Source organism: Lepisma saccharinum, chromosome 18 (assembly GCF_977018435.1).
Source record: "Lepisma saccharinum chromosome 18, izLepSacc3.1, whole genome shotgun sequence".
NCBI classification, from domain to species: Eukaryota; Metazoa; Arthropoda; class Insecta; order Zygentoma; family Lepismatidae; genus Lepisma; species Lepisma saccharinum.
This window is the reverse complement of record NC_139246.1, coordinates 33,193,381-33,217,092: the sequence shown is the minus strand read 5'-3', so window position 1 is coordinate 33,217,092 and position 23,712 is coordinate 33,193,381.

The following is a 23,712-nucleotide window of genomic DNA, read 5'->3' as shown; positions in this document are numbered from 1 at the left end:
CAATGTCTAGAAAATTGTTGATTTTATTTCTGTATTTGCCACTATTGGGTTTTCTTGTCATATCAATTGTGACAAACCCATAACTGTCCTGGTTCCAGCACCTACTGCAAAATTTGGAAAAATTATTGTAGCTCAAGTCCCCACCTACATATTCATCATGTATGTGTTTGAGGTTGGTATGATCTTGATGAAACACACATATAAAATTGCTGTTGTCTCGGATCAGCTGCTTCGGTATTTTAGAAAAAGTCTGTGCCAGGTAGAAGCAATCAATGTTTTTGTGTCGGCCCTGTGTAAAGAAATTTCTAACCTTGTTTTGATTATCCAGTATAATGTCATCAAACACAACAACAGAATTATCGAGACATTCATGGAGTGGCTTAACATCTGGTTCAAAAGTGGCAATATCCAATCCATCATATAGCTTCATCAGCTGCTGATATTTTAATTGTTCCAAGCTCTTAGAGAAAACATACAAGTGCCTGTTTTTCCAGTCTAACCAGTTGGGTGCCAATAAAAAATTATCAATCATTAGTGTAATTTTACCACAAGCCGATGGCCCAACAATAAGACATCTAATATTTTCAGGCAGCAACTTGCCATTTCTCTTAATCTGCTGTTCAGGTTCTGGCAGTCTTTTTATAACATCCCAAGTGCTCATATTATCACTTTGTCTGCATCGATCCAGCTGTGTTCTGGAAGTCCTAGCCATTTGACAAATAACTTGTTGCCTTTTCTGCGGATGATTTTTCCTATGAGATATGTGTCAGGCTGTTTAGTTTTGTTGAGTTCTTCTTCATAGAATCTGCCTTTTAGAATTTCTCCTCCGTGATCTTTTATTATATATGTGTTAAGGGTCCCAGGTTTAATTTGAACCACTGTAAATAATTCAGTGCTCCAGTTTCTTGTAAAGCCTCTTTTGAATAAGTGCTTATATTTGCTGATTCTTACTTGATCACCCACCTTGTATTTGGCCTTTCTTGTTGTTGGCTGGTATCTAGAATAATAAACAGTCCTGATCAATTTTTGCTCATCAGATGAAGTTACTTCAGAGGGTTTCATGTTGATTGTGGAATGAACCGAGTTGTTATATTTATGTAGAAGTTCTGGAAGAATATTAAGCCATTTATAATTACCTTGAAGTGTAAATTGTTTATACATAAGATTTTTTAGGGTTTTGTTGAATCTCTCTACAATTGAGGCCTTGAGATCACTGTAACTCGAATAATGTTGTATTGACTGGCTTTTAATAAATTGTTGGAACACAGAATTATAAAATTCTTTGCCATTATCTGTTTGCAAATAGCGCGGTGATCTTCCACTCTGATTGATGATTGTCCTGAAGGCTTCTGTAACACATTTTCCAGTCTTGGATTTGAGTGGCACAGCCCAGGCAAATTTTGAAAATGTGTCTATTACAGTGAGTAGATACTTGTAGCCCTTGTTGATTTTGTCTAAGTTTTTCAGCTGTCCACTTGCCATCTCAATCAAGTCCTCTTGCCATAAATCATCTATGCCTTTTGTGACTACTGGCAGTCTCTTATAATTATGTCTGGCTTGTCTGTGTAATTCATCAACAATAATTTGTCTAGACATAATATGAAAACAAGAATATTGCAACTATGGGGTGTTCAGCAGCTGATACTACAGGATTTTCTAAATATAATTTGTCTCCTATTTGTATATGAAATTCCAGAGAGCCATCATCTTCAGCAAAAGATGTTTCTAATGTATTGGGATCTGTAAAATCCTCTAACTCTACACTGGTGATTTTTGCTTTGTTATCATCATTTGTTATTGATAAGGTGGGGTAGTGGTGTGCCTGTGGTTGAAGCCAATATTTGATCTTGATTGGTCTCAGTGTGCCCCCAACAAAAAACTGGTAATAAAATTGAGCAGGGGACAGCATATATATTTTGCCACCTGGTGTAAATGGTGAATCATATTCTTTGTTGGGGATGCTGTACAATTCAAGAATTACTGTATGTTTTGGATTCTCAATTATGCCGGTTATTTCTTTTTCTGCTGTAAGCAATCTGCTTGTTACAGATTCAAGGTGCTCATTGATGGTCCTAACAACATCATCATGGCCTGGCTTGATTTTTATGTCCACAACAAGTTTCTTGTATTGTTGCACAATCTCTTGAAGCTGGGTGGCAAAAACAGACAGGGCATTTGCTTGATTGGATTCCATGGTCCCTAGCTGTTGCTTGATATTAGCTACAATTTGTTGCAAATTTTCAACAACTGCCAATTTTGAATTTTGAGGAGTAAGATCATGGACCTGTCTTCTGATATCCTCAAACAGGGCATGCAGTTCATTAATATGTTGATTAGTTGGTAGAGTGGCCACTGTCTGAGTAAGTTGTTTGATCTCTGTGTGGATATTCTTGATATCTTCTGATTTCAATATGCGATTCACTGCTCTCTTAATATTTTTAAGTTCCTGTGATGTAGGCAGATTTGTTACAGTATTTTGCAAAGATTCAAGTGCCAATTTCACATTATTTAATTCAGAAGCATCAGCCACACCACGCATAGCATCTTGGAGCAGGGCTATATCTGCCTGAGTGGGTGTTGATTGTTGTAAAATTTCAAGTTTTGTTTGGATATCATCGATCAAGTGATGAAAATGAGATAGTTCAGATTCAGTGTTGAGGTTTTCAAGCTTTGTGATCTGTTCCTGGACACTGACAAGTGTGTCTACAATACCAGGCAGGCGGGATTCTTGTACATTTGCCAAATCACTTTGCACTGCTGCTATTGTACCCTCAAGATGGGTTATGGTACTTTGAATTTTTCCAAAATCTTCATATGTTTCAAGTTGCAGCTTAATGTTGGCAACACTCCGAGTTATTGCACTCAAAGCATCAGAAGATGGCAAGTTGTTCATAAAATTTTCAAGTTTCTCAATTTTTTCTTTAACCTCGGCTATGGCATTGTTCAAAAGGTCCAGATTAGGTATCTGGAGTGATTGAATCTGTTCCTTTAGAGTGGAAATCACTAGATCAAAATCTTCTTGTGATTTTATGCTTTTGACAATTGTTTGGAGCTGTGTCTGGACATTATTTATCTGCTCTTCCAATTGCTGTTTCAATTGCTCAGAGTTGGTGGCCTGGGTCTTAAATTTGGCTTGAAGAGCTGCTACAGCTTCTTCTAAACTTTGAAAATTATCCAATGTGGCCAAGTCAGTATATTTTTGAAGCAGCAATTTGAGTTCAGAATCAATTTTAAGAAGAGGGTCCATGCATTGTGATTGCAAATTTGTAATTTCTAGTTGAAGACTGGCATTCAGTGTGGTTTGTAAAGCTTGTAAATCACTTCTTAATTTCTTGACTCTGACATCAAGCATAAGAATCTCATCACTGTGATCTTCATGCCTTGTATGGCCAAATATATCATTAGGCATTTTGTTTTAGTGGTTATTTATTATTGAATATCTGATTCTTAATTCTATAAAAAAAGGTATAAACTTGTCATATGATCCAGGGACCTCAATATATAAGCAGTCACCAGCAGAAACAGTATATACAGTGCCAGAAATCATGTTTGAGTGCTTAATTCTATAAATATTTCTCCCTACTGAAATCTTGACATCACCCTCAGGGGTTGTAATAAATTGCAATTGACCACCTACAGGTAATTGGTAATGATTTAAATTATTGTTAAATATGTACAATGTTTTACCTGTTTCATCATCAACATCTGTAAGTATGCTGTTCAGATGAATAATTAACAAAGCACTTAGTTTAGATATTATATCAGAAGAGGGTTGTGCTGTTGGCAGGTCCATAATAGCCTGTTTTTTGAACCCAAATAAGTTCATAGGCATGTTTATTTATTTCAAATCATGCTCTGTAATTGGGCATTGTTTGCCACTTTTCAAATCACAATGACCCCATGGTAGAGTATGTATGCCACATGATAAAATGCATCTCTTATCATCATGTGGGTCCAGAGCCACTTTTCTTACACTATTGCTAGTCAACAAGTGATCCACACTCTGAATTCTGGATTCTGATGTTCTGATTGTGCTACATGATTTGAGACAATTTTTGTAATCTTCAAATTCAAGCTCTTTGTCTACAGTTACTCTGCCAATGCCCTTGGCCTTTTTTGCAACAGCGCCACTACATGTTTCAAAACTGTACATCTTGGCCCTTAACCCAGCAAATGCCACAATAACATCACCAAGTGTCTCATCTTTTAACTTGCCAGGCACCTTTTTGTTGTGGTGTTTAATTTTTGAATGTTCGGTGGTATCAAAATATTTAAACAATTCAGGCTGTGTTATATCTTGATAAACATCTTCTGTTTGAATATCAAGAACAAAACTATCTGTGTCCATGTACATCAGTTTTACACGATCCTTATAAAAAGGCTTCAACACATCATAATACAATTTTAACATGTGTAATTTATCCAATTCCAATATCACAGCCCCTACATAAATAGGCTTATCAAACTTAATCTTTGTTTTTTTCATGTTGAAAAGTGCCATATTCTCATCATAAATTCTTCTGTAATTGAAGTTGGGCTTTGCAATCAATTTTTTGCTCCGGCTGGGGTCAGTAATTATTTTAACATCAATATGTTTTCTGACATTTTCAATTGTTTTGCCATACACTGAACTGACCATCAATTTAAACAAAGTTTTATCAAATTGGCTCAATGCAGATGTTCGAAGCTCTGTGTTTGTATCAATATATGGCTTCAACCATCTTGAGTGCCTGAACCTCAAAACTTTTCCAATTTTGGTCACTTGAACACCATGTTTCATCAGGAACTGGAGGTTTTTGTAATATATGACATAATCCTGTTTCGGCTCTAGAGTCATCATCAATTTCTTCTGTTTAGAGCCAGGTGAACACTTAACCTCAGGAATTGGGGGCAGATCAGAAAATATGTTGTGTAAATCATCAGGAATTGTCAGATCAACCTCTAAGAACAGGCCATAGTTACTGTCATCGTAATCCTTAAGATCTTCAATATTGAAATCTTCGACCCACTCAAGCCCTGCATATGGCAGTTTTTTCATCATGGCATAACCATAGAGGCTGTTGGCATCTACATACAGCATATAATTTGATGGCAGTGCTGGATCATAATCAGGAATATACGAGGGTCGTTCAAGTCAATCGGGGACTTTTTTTTTTAAGAAATAGGAGAACAAATTTCAAAGTGTGGTAACTGGATTTATTTTTCCACATAACCTCCTGCTACAGTTATACACTTATCCCAGTGTTTAACTAACGCCTGGAATGATTCGGCATAGAAAGATTTATCATTACGGCGGAACCATTGTAGGACAGCATTCTTCACTTCATCATCAGTGTTGAAATGTTTTCCTGCAAGGAATTCGCTCAGGGGTCCAAACAGGTGAAAATCACTTGGCTCTAAGTCAGGACTATAGGGGGGGGGGTAATATCCCCCAGCCGATTTCCTGGAATGTTTGGAATGTGCGTTGAGCGGTATGCGGTGGTGCATTGTCTTGCAAAAAGAGAACACCCTTTGTGATCAAACCTGGACGTTTCTTCCGTAAACTCTTATGCACATCACGCAGAACACGGCAGTAATACTCACTGTTGATAGTGACACCATGGGGTAAAAAATCAACGTGAATAATCCCCTGTTTATCCCAAAAGACACATTCCACGCGCTGAATTCCCAGGAATGACTGCCGTAGACTCTGATCCAACACGACCGGGATCGTCAGTAATAGAGATACGGCCATCTTTGAAGCGCTTACACCATTCAAATGTCTTACTGCGACAGAGTGTCTCATGACCGTACTGAGCCTGAAGTCTTCTGTAAATTTCAGCAGGTTTTCTGTCCTCGTTCACTAAAAACTTCATCACAACACGCTGTTCCATGTACACGTTCACACTGTTGTCCGCCATCTTGAATAACGGTCTATGCAGAAGCGTGGGATATGAGCGCCGCCTACCAGTAACAGCACACAGTTGCCAGTTCCTTCTGCATACAAAACGTCCAGCCTAGGCATCTATTTAAACCTGAAAAAAAAGTCCCCGATTGACTTGAACGCCCCTCGTATTTGTTATTTGCTCTGGTATATCTCTGAGAACATTGCACCATGCCTCCTCTTATACATTGTTCCATAAACAGATACATATCTTGATCCTGGATCAGATCCAATTGCATTTTAGTGTTTAAAAACATTGCAGACCATGCTAGGCCCGGAGCACTGTAAAAATACATTGGATCCAGCTTATAATTTTCCATGGAAGATTTTCTGAATGCCTGCAGTATATCAGCTAAGAGGGTCACATCAAGTTTTAAATATGCATTGTGATAATCACCAAATGTCTGGCATTTTAAATTGTTCCACATCAACTGGGCATGGTGATAATCTTCATCAGTGATTCCAGATCCTCTGATTTTGCTGTAAAACTCTTGTTGTGGTGGCAGAGAACACTCATCAAATTTGGAAAAATCTGTAACATAATCATATGGATATACACCCTTCCGCCTAATTAATTTCAGGTCCTGATTTGGAAACAAAGCACATGTGATTTTGAATTGATCATCAGATAATTGAGTGGCCAGTGTAGCCAGGCTAGCAGACAGAATTCTGTATGAATCAAGAAATCTTAAGTGAATAGGAACACCATTAACTTTAATTATTTTGCTAATGGCAATATATTTCTCATTATTTTCAGCTAAAATATTTAAATTCTGCTTGTCAAACCCCTCATACCTGATCAAATGATGAAAATCATAATTGGTTGCACCATGGCAAAATATAGGGACAAATTTTGGTCTCTGGATCTTAATATTACAGCTATTACACAGGGCCATTAAGAATTTACCATCTGTATGGGAATGGTGTTTCACCTTGATATTTGCATCTGAAAATTCAGAATCACATACCGGGCCTTTTTCTGCATTGTTGAAATCTTCAATCTGATCCTCTGTTAAAGGCATCATAGGTTTTGATTTTAATAAGACATTAGATGCTATGCAACGGCACTCATTTTCTATTCTATGTGCAAATTCTTTGATGGCATCTGCTCCCATGTATAAATCTTCTTTACTAACAACCCCATCCTGTACAACCACATAATAAAAACTAGAAGGTTCATGTAACTGGTATGGTGTAATTAAAGATTCATCAGGATCTGGGCTACAGAATGCAAGAGGTTTGAGATTTGATTCAAAATCACGGACTATATATGCTGGGTGTTCCAACAGGGCTTCAAATTTTTTGAATTTGGCATTTTCACTTGGATTAGGCATCACCGTATGAACAGGTTTATGGTTGCCACAGTATTTCAGATGCTCAATTAACTTGTTTTTAGCAATTTCTGCATTCACTTTCCGAACCCCATTTATTATTTTTTGACCATCAAATACAGTCAAACATCTTCTGCACAACTTGAATATTGTATTGGATTTGCCTTGTTGTTTTCTGACTAAAGCTTCAAGACTGTGTATCAGAGTGTAATGATATGTGCCATCTCCTTTAATTAAGAGCAGATCAATCGGAACAGCAGAATCATCATCAAATGTACTGATTCTGAGAGGATCTATCAAGCAATTGCCACGGCCAGTAGAACAAGTAAATACATTAATAGATAATTGTTTACCATTAATATCCCGGGCCTTTTTTTTCAAATTTATCAATATTCTGAACAGACATTGGATATTCTAAACCCTCCATTGCTTCATCAAAATTGTGTTCATATTGTTTATAATAAGTTATTCTCTCAGGATTCCTTGAAACTGGAAACAAAGCAGCTAAAATACACCACAAAAAGCATTTCTGCTCGGTATTTTCTATATTAACCACGGCTCTTTTGTTTTTAATATTGGCAGGTAATGGCAGATATGTAGATCCTTGTAATGGGCTGAATTCAGAAATATTAATATATAAGTTGTGTGGAGAACCGCATAGGCTCCATCCGGACTCTTTTGCTGCAAATTCAGTGTTTAATATTCAATTGATCTATCAAACTGCTTATTATTTTGTCTGAATTTGCATTTGAATATACCGGTACAGTTTCTGTTATCTGGGGCTGTGTAAATTTTGTGCCATTTGGCTTCTTATATTGTGTAAACAATTTGAGGGACAGCTTATAAGAGCCATTTTGTGTATTTAGAATTACCTGCACATCAGGATTTACACTGTTCAAAAAATTCTTAATACCACATCTTGGCTCTGATACAAACCGATAATCTCTAAGTTGGCCATTAAAACTGCTATGGATAGGTGGTTCATAGCGTGGCTGCTTTGCTGCTCTAGCATTAACAGGTGTTTCATGCTTCCTTTTCAGACCAGATGTAGATGGTTGTGGGGGCAATGTTGATGACTGTGCAGAACAAGAGCCTACATGTCTATTGAAATAAGCCTTGCTAAATATTTTATGGCATTTAGGACATATTTTAGTGGGAGTTCTGCATTTGTCTGGGTTACAATTCTTTTGGTGTCTGGCCCAATTGGGGCTGGATATATTCTTATTACACTGATTGCAATATTTTTGATTTGGCATTTTTGTTGTTGCTTTATTATATAAGATTTCCTGGGGTTCAATTCAAAATTTTGTACTTAATATATATATATAAGTTTTGTTCAGCTGTCTGCTTTGTATATTTCTTGTGTATATTTAATATGTTAATATTATTAATTTTTATCCTAGGTTTATTATAAAAAATTTTTTGGGTTTTAAATCAAAACTCTATGCTTACTATGCCAGGTTGTAAAGCTAATAGCCTACAAGTGGAAAAAGAGAATAAATATTGATCTACACTGACCTAGCACAAATACCTGCACAGACATGCATGTCCTAGAAAGGCAATGACCTTGTTATGTATTGATTTTTGTATAACAGGCTGGGACAGATATAAGCCTGACTCTAAATATAAGTGGATTACAACAAACAAGCTGGATGTAACAAATATCAGATTTTTTTATACAAAATATAAGCTTTTTTGTTCAATATATCAGAAATATATTTAATATGAATAATAAGAAATGTTATATATTAAACCAAACGGGCCTGTAGTATGAAAAGCACTGTAACAACACATCTGTACTCCTCAGCCACTCTCACAATACTGGCTGATATGTAATGCAAAATCTCTTTATATACCCTAAGCATGGATTAAAACATCAGAAACAATAAAGCAATCGGAATATAACACATCATCACATTATGTCATAATTAACCAATCAGAAAACAACACATGCATAATATTGGATAATAATTTGTTGCACAGCATGATGCAATAGAAATAAAGCAGAAGTAAGCATGTGTGTGTGTGTGTGTGTGTGTGTGTGTGTGTGGGTGGGTGGGTGTGGGTTTTATGAGGATTTTGGCTTAATTTCAAGTGTATCCAAAACAATATCAAGAGGGGCATATTTTTAACAAGCTTATGGACAACAATCTGGCTGATGCAACTTTTGTAAGTATGGGCAAATCAATCTGAGGGGGCTCATCATTTGTACACTGTAGTTTCGGGAACTTCCCAAGGGCATTTTTACAAAAATCTTGGATTAGACAGGGTGCTACAATTGAGCAAATAACTCATATGGGCATGTTGAGCTAGGTTTAAGTGTAGGCAAATCTGCCTGAGGGGGGCTCATCATTTGTTGAGTTTATAATATTGTATTTTATACTACTATATTTTTCATTCATCAATGTTTTACGCTTACAATAACCTCTAATTATTACTAAATCAATTTTTGTATTTTCCATCTAATATCTTATTATATTTAGCTCTTTCCAGTAGGCACTTTATCTTCTTATGTATATATATATATTTTTTTTTTTGGCCTCCATCTCATCAGACTTATCATTCATTAATTTCCTCAATTATCTCATCCAACTCGTTTGTATTTCCACCCTTCTACATAGGAGTTGTAGCTTACCTGGCGACGTCAATCGACGTTAGCTTCCATCGTATACATTGCTCTCATCTTCAGGGATGAGATGATGTTGCTATGTATGTGCTCAAAACGTTGGAAGATAACGCCGATTTAATCTGGCTGGTATACCTGTTCGAATCCTTCTACATGCTAAATTGAAACAACAATCTTTCGTAATCATTAAACAGGATGGAATAAATAGCGGGGAGGCTCTTGTAATAATAATAATTTGAATTACATCCCCATTAAAAATTGAGCATCCTCGATGGCGCAGTGGTAGCGTCGTCGCCTTGTAATCAAGGGATCCCGGTTCCATGCCTGGCCCAGTCCCGATTAGCCTTACTGTGCATAAAGTGGACTTAAAACACCAAATCAATAAATCATTAAGAATTCATTTTAAAATTTTATAATGAATTTCGGGTTAAAGATTCAATATACTAACCTCCATTATTAATTCAATGCCGAGAATTATAAAAATTTGGGGGTGGGGGTTGTGTTTATATACACGAACGCTTGGGAGCCAATATAAGTTTACAACCTACAAATCGGGTTTTCTCTACCGATTCAATATCATCAATGTTGTTTGTGTTGCACCTGATTCAAAATCGGTCATAATTTATTTCGGAAATTATTTTTGGGAGGATAAAGACAGTCGATAGGAGAGGTTGACTGCCGTTCGATTCCCGGAGGAGAGGGTGAGGAAAGTGGACTCTCCCACTGCATGGGCTGCATCTACGTACACTTCGCAACATCTTATTTGACCGCCCTGAAATTTTGAAAGTCCGGAATTCGTAAATTTGGCAGCGTAGCGCTTCAGAGACAACTAAGAGTAGCCAACTTTGCAACATTTCTTCTTCCTGAATGAAAACGCTCTTGTGATTTTTTTTTCATTCTTTCACATTCCATAAAGTAAAGATACCCTAAAGCAGTAATAAAATATATGAGTAGACAGAAAAATGTTAAGTACGCGTAGAAATACGAATGTTCAAAATATTTCAAGATTCTTCGTTCTGAATTTGAAAATAGGAAAATGTATGTGCATTGTGAAACACTGAACAGGTTCTCATCCACCTGGAAAGAATTGCGGTCACATTCGAATGCAAGAAGGCAAATTTATGATGATTTTATGCGAAATGTTTAGTAAAGATACCTTGCACAACACCAAACGATTCTGCAAAGTGTGTCTTTTCCTTGGTTCTTGGTGAAAAATGGTTCGAAACTCCGGCACAATGTTGCTTCAACTGAGATTAACGTGCTTTACTGAGCATTCTGCTAACAATTTCCTGGAGTAGTTGGTTAGATGACAACAGTTTCGTTTTTTTTACTGTTTTCGTCAAGATCGAAACATCGTAGGTTCAAATCCCACCCTTTCCCTATTATTTTTTTCTTTTTATTTACCGAGTACGAAGTGTTCTAATAACGTAATAAAATATTATATGATATTACTGTAAATATTTATGCGATGCATGCTCAGTGGTGGCGATTGGGTTTCAAAACTGATTTGGCAAGGTGGGGGGGGGGGGGGGGAAGGACAGTTTCTTTCCCTTGGTAGATAATGTTTAGCATCTGCCCTTCCACACTACATAATCGTCGCCACTGTGCATTCAAATGATCCCCCTACACCCCTACACTCCCTACACCACACGGTTCACGTTATTTTATGCACTCGGTTCGGATCACACTTTAAACTGTAGGTCCAGTCCCGATTAGTCTTAGTATGCATAAAGTTGACTTAAAACACCAAATCAACCAATTCATCTCCTTTCAAAGTGGGCCTTGTATGATACTGTAGTCGGCCAGCATCCAAAAATACAGTTCTGCTTCGCGTATACCAGAGTGTAATTGCATTTAATATTGTGACTAATTTTACTATAAAACTACAGATTAAAGCGATAATAGTGTCCAGAAAATGAACCTCAAAGTAGATCTTCACACAAAGTATTTTAATCCATTGCCAAACATTTCAGTTAAGAATAATATTATGCTTCTCCATTGACCGTATTTTTGATTCATGGTGAATTTGCTAAAAGGACCATGTCAAGAAATCTAAATATGTAAGTTTTACTAGTAAATGCATTTAAAATGCACGAAACAACAGGGGAGGAGAAAAATAAACTTCAAAAATAAGTAAAAATGCACAAAAACTGTTAAAAATACTGACAAATAAACTAAAAGCCAAAAAAGGCCGAAAAATGCAAAAAGAAAAAATATGTAAAATAGAAAGTGTTTTCCGGCTGTAACTGAAGGGAAACGGACACGATATCAGGTTTAGCATTGTTTTTAAGGGTCAGAAAAAAAGTTGATTTTTCATCAACTTCCGGACCCTAATTAGTAATTATGACCATTGAAAAAGTTGAAGGTAGCTTACTTAAAATTTTCTTGCTGAGGGATCGTATCGTCCCATATCTCCACTTCATAATAAAGAAAAAAAATCAAGTTCATATTTCGAAAATGACTTGGAGTTTTCCTCCACGAAAATATGTTTTTCATAGTTTGAAGTTTGTTAGTATTATCTTTCAAGGTTTCCATTGTTTTAATTTCACACATATTTTATATTTCATACGTTCCTCTCTCTTTTCATACAGTCTTTGGAAAAAAGCTGAAGTTTCTTTACAAACGGGGTCTCATTCAAATGACTCCTTTTTGCTCTCCTGTTCCTACTTTAAACAAACAACAAAATACTTCGTAACTAAACGATTGCTTGCTCAAAACACGGAATTTTTACACAATTTCCAAAATATAACAAAACGCCAAGAGACATGTTCATCATTTTTCCCTTTCAGCGTTTCTCGATTTTATCTGAATTCGTTTCCTCATGAAAATTGCCATGAGGAAATTATAGATATGACATTATGTGTGAATTGGTTTCTTCAAACTGGTAGCAAATTTTAACATGAGCTACTTGGAGAAGATGTAGCGTGCATGATTCTTACGAGGGAGGTCGTAGGTTCGATTCTCCACCTAGGCAGGATTTTTTTCAGGAGTATACCGTTGGGTGTAAAGTTTATCCACCGTGCTAAGAAGTTAACATTTTTCTCTGTATTTCACGAGAGGAAAGGAAAGGAAATTGTAAGAGGAAGTTATTTCGATGATAGGAGGAAGTCACATGCGACGTGGAATGCGCAGAACAAAGATACATAGAGCTAAGCCTGTAATGGTGGTTTCGAATATTGCAAAGTTAGTGCGGAAAGTTTGTTATATCTGATACGCGTACTTTCTGTTCAAAGAAGACAGACATTTTAGATACAAAGCAGTGAGGAATTAACGATCATAATGATGATGCTTGAATTTTTGTTTCTCACTCACTATACAAATACTTATTAGTAGTTTCTTAGCGAATCGGCCTTCGTCGCAATAACAATTTATTTATGTTAATTAGCGATTTACTATTAGTTTTAGACGCATGGTAAGATGGTGTTGAGGGGATTGACAACAGTCATTACGAAGGAACGGACATAAAATTACCAATCTTAGCAATTTGAACTCATTAAACGCTCTCCTTCGTTACAGTACTGCACTACATCACTACTTAACATAACTGTATATCTTTTTTTAGTATATCGAAATCCAATAATCAATATTTTAGGTGTCAGTAAAGAACAAACAATACATAACTTAAATAACATTACATTTTGCATCCTGAATACATATATGGGATTTGTGAATTAATCATGATGTGTGTGTTAACACAACATATAAACAATAACTAAAAAGAAAAGTTTTAACTTCTTTAAATCCTGGAAATCTCCAACTTCTAAGGGGAAATATCCGCAGAAGGGACGTCCCTCAAGTGAGCATCGGATTCATTTTTTAAATATTCTAATATCAACGGCATCTGTTCAGCAAACAAGAAAAAAAGAAAGAGGAGGGGGTGGGATTTGAACCCGCGACCTTTCACACTTGATGAAAAATAAGGATAGCAGGGCCTAACCAACTGCTCTACGTTAACTTAATGACGTTATACCCTTAAAAACATGTTGACGTTTATGAAGACTCACACCTTCCTGTGTTTCAAGCACATTTTCTCGACAAGTCGTGTAAAATATATGTTTTTGAGAACTGTTCGATATTATGCAAGGTATTGTAAATAAAATGTGGCGTAAACTCCTCGCAAATTTGCTTCTTTCTATACAAACTTGATGGCAATTTCCTCCAGGTGGAGAAAAACTCTATTCAGTGTTTCAACCCCCTTAAATTTCAAGTCGAGCAAGCAGAATCGTAAATATCCTTCAATGTTCTTCTTTCAATTTATTATTTCTGTTTGATTGTGTATTATAATAAAGGTTTAGAGTTTCTAAGTTCATGGAAAGTGTTAAATTGAAAACCTATCACCGCAGCGTTTTTCGTCTAGTGGAAGGACGTACTCAAAGTTGGCTACTCTCACCTGGAGCCGAAGTGCAACGTTGCTAAGTTTACGATTTCGGGACTTAGAATTCTTTCGGGGCGGTCAAATAAGATGTTGCGAAGTGTACAAGGGACTCTACTATATAACTACGTGGGAGCATAGAGACGATTTGCATCGCCTCTATAAATAAGCGAGACTGTGAATATGTAAAGAGCCACCACCACCCACCCACCAATATGCCTTCAAAACACATTGCATAATGCAGGTTGGTGGCTTTACCAATTTCTTTCAAATACAAGTAGATAATTATAGTAACAAAACATCTTTTTATACATAATTGGATTTTTCAAAATTACAATAAAATAACAAAGCAACCAATTTTGTTGTAATTCTATAAAGAATAAGTTAACATAGGCCAGAATCGGTAAACTTCCCGTTCGGACAAATGTCGCGGTTGAAGTAGGGGTCTAGACAGGTAAAAAAAACTGCTTACTTACTTACTTAAATTTGGCATAAAGCAGTCTATTGTCTAGTTTGAAGACCTTGTGACATTTGTCGAGCCGGGATGAAGTTCTTCATAACTAATGGGATAAAGAAAAAGGAAAATTTAAATCGTAACACTACTAACGGACTTATTACGCCATTCGCAGGATGTAATTAATAAACACAATAACTCTAATTACATGATTATTAAAAAGGAAACATTTCTTTGTAAATAATAATGTAAAATGCCTGTTTTTGACCAATCTCTCCCCTGTTGTAGGTTTGTTATCCATGAAATATCAATCTGGATTTTTTTGTTTCACAGGTACCAGTCATAGAGTAATCTTTACGCTGTAAATATCAATTTTTTTAGCTCCCCGATCGGAGACATCTGGGCTCAAAATTTTGAAAAAGAGAATCAAGAAACGATCAAAGAGCTATGACAGTAATTCAGCCGAAATACTCTGATATTACATAACTTCCCTAATAAAAATATCCTAAACTTTGAATTTTGGTCAAAATCAATATGTTGAAAAATACACGAAACATACAATGTAGCTTGAAATGTACTGAAAACAATGTTTTTTACCCAAGCTATCATTTTTCTTAGATGAGTTTTCATAATTACAGCAACTGTCTACAAAGGCTAAAAATGCCGCAAATCATAAGCCAAACAGGGCCGCAATTTTTAAACGAAGTCACATGAAGGAAAATACTACCCTTGCATAGGGGTTACAACAACAAAAATATAAGCTATAATAAATAGAAAAAGTTGACCATTTTCTCAATTAATATCTTTTTGGACCACATGGTATTAAATGGCCATATTTTGATTAGACCTAATATTAATTAAAATATGCAAGTTTGATTAAATTAGCGCATATATTGCGTATCAGTGAAAGTTTTATAAAAATAGATCAAATACATTCACAGAGTCGGTTTTATGCAAGGATAATGTAGGAAAATTTTCCGCTTGAAATCATTCACACTGAGAATCGAAACCTGGGTTTACTACGTGGCAGTCAGATCTCATATTTTATCTGCTTTTCTCATATATCAGTATTTACTCAGTTCCATATTTTTTAACGTTCACATTCAGAACATAAACATCCATGTCTTACTCGGGATTCCAACCCGGGACCCCTGCTGTCGTAGCGCGCTGTGCTAACTACCTCGCCCCGGAGGTCAAATAGTAGACTACTGGGACTCCTTATTCGTTGAAGAGAAGCTTCCACAATTATGTATGTTACAAGCCACATATTGTTGCTGCAGGACTCTATATTATCGTCTGGAATTTTGACACGAAATGGTAAGATCAGCTTTTGGCAATGAAGATGCCAATCGACCCGAACAGCAAAACCTAGGACATGTCTGAGGAAAGAATTGACAAGGGTTTTACGACCTGTCAATCACTAACTGCCCCTGTGCCGGAGGAGGCGTGTTCTTGAGGGTCTCGCAAAGCTGGCCTGGACAAAACATCTGGTGGTGTAAACGCTGTGCGCGCTCTATCGGCAGAAGGAAGGCGAATTCGGAAAAGGCCTTTCCATGATATACAGTCTTAAAGGTTAAAAGAAGGGGTGTGAGAAGCTCCGTGAGAAATGTTGAAAGTGCATGGTTGAAAGAGATCGTGCATAAGCCAAACACTGCACATGAAGAAGGTTAGGATACACAAAAAACTTTCTCACATGCTAGTCCCCCCAAGACCGAGGACGCATCATCAAAATCCCCCCAAAAGAATTGTTCATCATATCCCCTCCTCATCAGTAACAAAATCAACCTTATTTTCCTGTCGAGTGTTAAAGCTATGGAGCCTGAAACAATGAAGTCTGCTCTACACGCCTGCAGCAAAAATGTTGTCGTGTTGGTATTCTCGACATTTCTCTTCCGAGCTGATCGGGTAACCCCTTCAAGTCGTTCATGTACCCTTGGGGGTACGCGTACCACAGTTTGAGAACCACTGGTATAGAGAATTAGATTAATAAAATGGACGTCCAATATCTCAGCAGTAACTGACTTCCGGTACCAAACTGATTTGTCCGAAAGAAATTCCGGTGCTTTCCGGCTCAATTTAAGGCCTTGAGTCCCGTACATTCTAGATCTCGGCGTAGATTGAAACGTGATGTGATGAGTACCACGCTGCGGCCGCCTTTACTTCCTAGTATTGCTGGAAAATTCCGATCTTAGATCAAGCACTCCGGTGATCGAACCCAGCTTTGCGGCGTCGCAATCAAACCTCTTACCACGTAGACCAGCACGGACTCATAGAGGGCAGGTGAGATTTCGTTACACATGTGGATTCCCCAACATCTTATTTACTGCACACCATGGCCATAATTCCAATAAAAAAATTCTGATTATGGATCCAAAATTTCTGAAATTATATTACAAAGAACCATATAAAAATAGTGTTCAAGCAATTCAATCAAAAATAGTTCGTTTAATTACAGTAAAACCTCGATAATCCGGGCCTCGATAAGCCGGACTTCGCTTAATCCGGACAGTCAAAAGGCAAAAAGAAAAAGGAAAATGCAAGGTTTTAGAAGTCAACAAGAGAACTTCCCAAAGAAAAGGTCAACCACTGATGAAATTCTGTTTCCCGCAGACTTTGTTCTGTACTGTATAGTGTATTTAGGCCTTTAAATACACCATAATAAACGTGTTTTGTTGCTATAAACGGAGTTTTTATGCACTTTCTACTGTTCTTTTAGGTTATTCAGTTAATCCGGACTTTCGTTAAACCTGCCAACTTATCTCCCCATTATTCCGGATTAACGAGGTTTTACTGTATAGAATGAAATCACGAAATGAAAATATCATTTCATATGAAAGAATGTAATTTCACTACCGAGTGAAAATTCAATGACAAATAAACAAAAGAGAATTATGGTAGAAAATGTTATTATTTGTGATAAAAAAATGCCTCTTTGATAGTTAAAACAAAAGTTTCATATTGAACACATGAACTTTTGTAATAAATTACCATGAACATAGCACGAATTGAAAAGAAAAAATTAGAAACTTTTATTAGACTCCCACAATTCTTAGTTTTAATCTTCATTACGTAATACATAATACAAAATGTATTAATTGTTTGTTAATTGTAATAATGTTTTAGTATGATTATATAGGACGCTTGTACTTCAAGCTGAGGTTGTATATTGTATGCTCTAGGCCCGGAAACACCCACCTAAGGCCGACCATGCAGTCAGGATCCAGAGTTCTACGTACTGTGAAGCAAGAGGCACTGTACTCTCGATCTGATCCGGCCAGCTATTACGCAGCACTATTGCTTCTCGATAAGTTAGTTCCTGGAATCGCCACATACAGGTGCACGAGCTGCTTACCACTCCGGTACCTGATCTGGTCTCTGTTGGAATGCATCGGTGTTACGAGAGGTCGAGTAATCGAGACCTCGATGCGATTACCCACAATCCACTTGGGCACGTACGACGATTGCAGCAGACACGTTTCGTATGAAGAAATTCCAATGTTTTATTCACTGTTTCAGAAGACTTCTTCATGATGTAACAATTCTCTCAAAAGTAGAGTTTATTTAACATTCTGCATCACCGCAGAATTTCTTTCAAAACGCGGCAGGTAAGAGGGGACATTCCCCCATAAACCCAACTTCAATTTGAGGTTATACAGTTTCCACAACTATCTGTACACTCACCTCAATTAGTACTCCTGCAGTTTGTTTCTTTATACAGCATAGAAGATACAAATCAGCTTACAAGTGTATCAATATACGCTGTATAAAACACTTCTTATTACTAACTTCGTGCCAATTATTCTGACTGAAATTAAATTATGTATGTGTTATACAGCAGCCCCTGTAGGATTTTGCCCCACCCCCCCATCCCCACACACTACCAAGCACCGGTATTTCTTTGTATGTTCTTCACTATTTTCTTCTTATAACATGGTTTGAAGCGGTGGTGAGTAGGGGGGGGCAGTTACCCCCATTTGTTTTACCAGTTTTGCCTTCGCACTATGCTAAACCTCATCTACCAAGCCAAGTAAACTCTCCTTGCCCCCTCCCCCTCAGTTTTTGAACCCATTCGCCACTGATGGTTTGTAATATTTGCATCCTACACATTTTGAAATGAGGAAACGAAGACAAAAAATATTAGAAACAATATAGGTAACATTGAAAGATTCGGAGCTTGCATTTCAGATTTAAAAAAGAGTTTAGGATTTTTAAGAATATTTTAGATATGTTTTAGAGTCTGAAGAACATTTTTGAAAAGGTACTATTACTAGTACTATTGGAAACAGAAAATTCCACCAGAATCTAAATCTACAGGCAAAATTAGAAAGAAAAAAAGGAATAATTATTTTAATAAGTAATAAAGTGCGCAGCATGTTCTCAGTAGAAAATACAAAATATTCATTTGTTGCGCTCTTTTTTTAAGCTTTGACACTCGCCTTCTGTGCATGGCGCACGAGACTGCAACCTCCCCTAACTTACCCATATACAGGGTGGTTCATAAGTATGGAAGCATTCATACGGATGATGAAGCACAAATGAAACAAACCGATTCAGAACACAGACATTGATAGATAAACTTTGAAATAATAGAAATAGACAGTTCCTGGCCTATCTCTCTGTCACTGTGTGTTTATATCTGTGACTACTACTACTGTGTTTAGAATCTGTAGGTAGGCTATTTGCATGAGGAGGGACGCTAAGACAATTTCACAGTGAGCTGAAATCCCCTCGCTCAGGCAGTGGCTACGCCCCTGTACCACGCAAAATAAACATTGCAACATTGCGGGCGATTTACAACCGGATGTTGGTTTTCGCATTGAAGATAAATGTGTGAGGCAGGTCAGGTTTGTGTTCTTGTTTTGTTTTTCGAGGAGTGGGAAGGAGGAGGGGGGGGCTAGACTGAGTGGTTGATGACAGAATGGAGACCCATTCTGGTAGGCAAACACGCAACGTTTCCAACAGCGTTTTTCTGCGCATTTCATAATTGTACAGCAGTGACAGTGATGTGCCGTACACTATAAGTTTACGTCTACATGCGTTGTCTACACGTAACCTACGCGAAGATTACATTGGGTTGTATACGAGGTTTATTTTTTTAATTAGGGGCCGTTTTGCGCTCACGTTGGCAACACTGCGTTCTTGGGGTTTGCGCATGTGCATAAGTTACTGATATGCCTTGCACGTAAACAGACTCCATTTGCACGTTGTGAAACGCTTGGTGTGGTTGTGGTGGACAATTGAAGTGTTGCAGGTGATTGATAATCCCACTGAGTGTGAGATACGATCAGTGATCAGGTTTTTGACCGCGAAATATGTGAAAGAGGTGACGAACTGTTGAGCCATATCGTCACTGGGGACGAGTCATTTGTGTCCCTCTACACCCCCGAAACAAAACAACAATCCAAGTAATTGCGCCACACATCATCCTCCACAAAGGTGAAGTTCAAGCAAGCGACCTCCACCAAGAAACTCATGCTCACCGTCTTCTCGGACAGGTTCTGGGTGCTTCTGATTGAGTTTCTGCCGAATGGACAAACAGTTAATGCAGCACTCTCAAGAAACTTCGCCGAGCAATACAGAATAAACGACGAGGAATGCTGTCTTCCGGTATCATGTTGCTGTACGGCCACACGCTGCAGCTGCCACACAGTCCCTCATTGACTCATTTGGCTGGGAGCGGATGGACCACCCTCCGTACAGTCTGGATCTGACCCCCAGCGATTATCACCTATTCCTCCACTTGAAGACTTTCCTCGCTGGGAAGCGATTCAACAGCGCCGATGAAGCCAAACAGACAGTGACGGATTGGCTGTCTGACCTGGCGGCAGATTTATTTCATGAGGGTCTTCAAAAGCTCATCTACCGCTACAAGTGTCTCAACAACTATGGGAACTACGTTGAGAAGTAGCTGAATGTACATATGCACAGCCAGAGGTAATTAAACTTATTCGTTTTCATGTTTTCGTTTTATTCCAAAACGGCCACTAATTAAAAAATAAATAATAACGTAATAACTTTTTGGCCAATGCACTAAATATTGCATTGTATTTATGCTGCCTAACCTATCAAAGAAAGCATAGCACTATGGCTTCAGACAGGGCCAGCGATAGTCATTTTGTCGCCCTGGGCTGTGGCGGCAGAAGCCGCTGTCTTTCGACCCTCCCCACACCCCCGTCATTATGCAGCAAAAGGAAATCTAAAATCAATATATTCCTAAGTAAAACATCAAACTATAAAATAAATAACACACGGCCGCATGGGTTCTGTTGTTTTTATAATTTTGGGTGTTTTACATATATATGAACTTGCTGATGCTGAAACTGGCATTAGTTTTCTCACATCACGCAAGAATGTTTTACAATTCACGATCTATATATGTGGATTGTGGTATGCACGTTTCAGTGCAATTGAAGTGATTGTCTCTAGATGTCACTGGTACATTTCAAAATTATTCAACATGTAATAAAGACAAATAAGCTTTAAATACAGAGAAGTTTTGTTTTATTTAAATTAATTAATATGTTTCTTGCTTAAATGCTGAAAATAATACTATGTAAAACATTGATATATTATTTGAAATTAATTTTATATGTAACTGTCAAAAGTCCAAGATTCTCTCATGCTTTCTTGTGATGTGTCCGGTTTGCTGACTAAGTTCAATTTTCCTTGTCTTTCAACTGATTGGAGGCTATTCATTGACTCGAATAAAACAAGTTTAAAATTTGTTCTGTTACATAATGGAAATCAGTTCCCCTCAGTTCCTATTGCTCATTCTGTGTCACTAAAAGAAACCTACAGCAATATGCAACTTGTTCTTAATAAAGTTAAATATGAGAACAATGGTTGGTTGGTGTGTGGTGATCTTAAAGTTTTGAGCATTTTACTTGGACTACAATGTGGATATACGAAAATGCCATGTTACATCTGTGAGTGGGATAGTAGGGCACGAAATTACGACTGGGAAAGAAAAGAATAGCCAATACGAAAAACGTTGAACCCGGGTTCAAAGAACATCGTACAACAACATTTAGTCAGTCCTGAGAAAGTTGTACTTCCCCCTCTTCATATCAAATTAGGGCTGATTAAACAATTTGTGAAGGCACTTAACATGGAAGGACAATGTTTCCAGTTCATATGAAACAAATTTCCATCCCTGTCGTATGGCAAAGTGAAAGAAGGTGTTTTTGTTGGACCAGACATTAGGAAATTAATGAATGATAAAGACTTCGAGGAAACAATGACTGTAGCTGAAAGAGATTCTTGGATAGCATTTAAAAGTGTAGTGTTGAACTTCTTGGGGAACCACAAAAGTCCTGATTACAGAGAAGTTGTTGAGAATATGTTACTTAAATTTCAAGAGCTGGGTTGGAACATGAATCTCAAATTACATTTTTTTGAATTCACACCTTGATAACTTTCCACAAAATCTCCGTGAATTAAGTGAGGAACAAGGCGAACGGTTTCATCAGGACACGAGGGATATGGAGAAAAGGTATCAAGGACATTGGAGTGTTAGCATGATGGCTGACTACTGTTGGGCATTGTACAGAGAAACTCCAGAAGAAAATCACAAGCAAGTTAGGAAAGCTTACAGAAGAAAGCGTGCTAAACAGAACTGAAAAATATGTATTGTGTAATAATTTTCTTGTGTGTATATTATATACTGCTATATGTCGTTTTCTATATTATATAGGTCCTTTGTGTCTCTCTATATTCATTTTAAAATAAACATGTTGATGCGTTTAGTGAGCTACTTATTCTGATTGAAGAAAAGAAAAATTATAATAAAACAATATGCAATATTGGACAAAGACCACATTTTGAAATTTGATTTGTAAGAAAACCTTGCGTGATAGAGAAAAACGAATTTCATATTCGTGATCAGCATGGCACAAATAATAAAGTTCACCTATTAAACAAAAAACAACATTAAATTGAATTTAATTTGCGGCCCTGTGTAATGAGACTTGTTACGCTATTTCAATACCATTAAGCACAAAAGGATATTTCGCTCGACCACAGTTAAACTTTAAAAAATCCGACACTAATTTTATATTATGTTAATGTTGACTTTTATAAGAATAAATTTATTTTTGTTTTATTTATTTTTTGAGGGGTTCGTTGATTGTTTGGTGCAGAAATTAATGGAATTATTGGTATCAATTTAATTTCCTCTCTCTCTCTCTCTTAAACGTATCTTAAATGGAACAAGTAGCCTATTAGGAAAGAAATGAAGGCTTGACTTCATATGTTTACCGTTGTAGGTCTGTGATATATGATTGGATATTTAAAAGAATTACATGTCATATTCCCAGATCTCCCGCGTGGGTGATCTGAGGTCTGAATTTTTTCCTGCGTTGTCCCCGCATAAAGCGGCTCTGGTGTTCACCCAGCCTCAAATTTATGGCAACGGGGAACCAACCGTGAGAGGTAAAGGCGGCCGGAGAGTGATGCTGATCACATTACCTCCAAAATGGCCTAGATCGGGAATGTGTGTGGCCCTACCCCCACATCCTCTAAATGTGCCTTCATGACATGGTGCTATATGCATAAAATGGAAACAAGCGTGTTTCACACATGATTGATCGAAGATAGTATTTTTATTAGCCTTAATTTCCAAAAAAAATACTTTGTTCGCCACTTTCCACGGTTACCAATAAAGTTAATAAATTCGAAGTTCTACACTCACATTAGGTGCAAAATCATGACCCTTTATCAGTTTAAGGTCTCCTTTGGTGCGTTTGTTTTGCTATAGCCGAAAGCACTTTCAGTAGCCTTCTTGTGTTCTACACTTTTCAGACAAAAGATCAAATGGCAAATCTTTATGCTTACTAATATCACAAAAGAAATTGAAAATTTTCTACAGGGTGAGTCATAAGTCTCCATACAAATGGTGAAAACGGTGACCAATGTTTATTTTCCCTTTTCAGGCAGTGAACCAATAAAAAAGAGATGGCACTAACGAAGGAAGAACGGATTGACATCATTCTGTTGGCTGGGAGTGGT